The sequence below is a fragment of the Elephantulus edwardii genome, unplaced genomic scaffold, assembly GCF_000299155.1.
Source record: "Elephantulus edwardii isolate Elephantulus edwardi_28Jun2011 unplaced genomic scaffold, EleEdw1.0 scaffold00407, whole genome shotgun sequence".
NCBI lineage: Eukaryota > Metazoa > Chordata > Mammalia > Macroscelidea > Macroscelididae > Elephantulus > Elephantulus edwardii.
The window spans coordinates 525,403-526,785 of NW_006400157.1; positions in this window are offsets into that span (position 1 = coordinate 525,403).

Consider the following 1,383-nt stretch of genomic DNA (forward strand, 5'->3'; position numbering starts at 1 on the left):
TTATGAAAATTAATAAAATATAATTATAGAAAAAAAATGTAGAACTGAAGTGATGGAATAAAGAATCACAGAGCTGGAAGACAAGAGCTTTACTAGAAACATACCAGAACAAAAATCAGAGATGAGAAGTAAAGAAAATTAAGGAAACAGAATCATGTGGGATGTCATCAAACAGAATAATATACATATGGTTGGAATAACAGAAGAGGGGAATGGCATGGAAATCACTGAGAAGATTGTGGAAGAAGTACTGGAGGAAAATTTCCCAGGTATTTTGAAGAATACGGAAATCCACATTTAAGAAGCACAGAGAACACCAAATAGTCCAGACCCGAAAAGAAAAACATCAAGACATATCATAGTCAAATTCTCTAAATTAAAAGATAAGGATAGAACTCTAAAAGCAGCACAAGAAAAACAAAGAGTCACCTACAAAGGGGAAACAATTAGATTAAGTTCTGATTTCTCAGCAGAAATCATGCTACCTAGAAGGCAATGGGATGCCATATACAGAAAGTTGAAAGATAGCAATTGCCAGCCAAGGATCCTATATCCAGCAAAGCTCTCAATCAAATATGCAGGAGAAATAAGATTCTTTGCAGAAAAGAAGGAACTTAAGGAATTTGTGAAAATAAGACCAAGATGACAAGAAACTTTAAGTGAAGTGCTAAACAGAGCCACAAAAGGAAAGTAAATGGACCACAGTCACCAGAAACAACAGAAAAAGAAACAAAATGGCAAAAATAAAACCTGGCCTGACAATAATCACATTTAATATGAATGAACTAAATACACCAATGAAGAGGAAAAACAGTAGCAGAATAGATAAAAAAACAAAGCCCATCGATATGGTGCCTATAAGAGACACGTCTGAAAAAGGAAGAGAAAGACAGACTCAAAATCAAATGCTGGAAAAAAAGATACCAAGCAAATTGAAACATGAAAAAGCAGGAGTGACTTGTCCTCAACGTAAATTATCAGCATGGGGGAGAGCACAGTGTGAAGAGCCAGAGGAATAGCAGCCTGCGTAGAGAGGATACCAGAGAGTACTTTACGCTCCACAGAGACTAACCATCATAGCGTGATGCGAACAGTAGGATTTTGAATCAGAACTTTTGCTAATACATTATTTTAGAAGCTTTAAAAACCGGAGCCCTGCCTGCTTGCCCTGCAGCGGTCCCACAGTGGTCCCACTGTGGACCCAGCAAAAGCTGGAATCCACGAGCTGAGCTGAGCTGCATTGAGACTCACCTGAAAGGAAAAAGGTTAGTGGGGAAATCGGCTGAATTCTCTTGAGCCCACTAAAACCTGGAGGGTCTGAGGCGCGGCGTGGACAATAGGAATTGAATCATAACTTTTGTCGAAACTTTTAGTATTGGAACT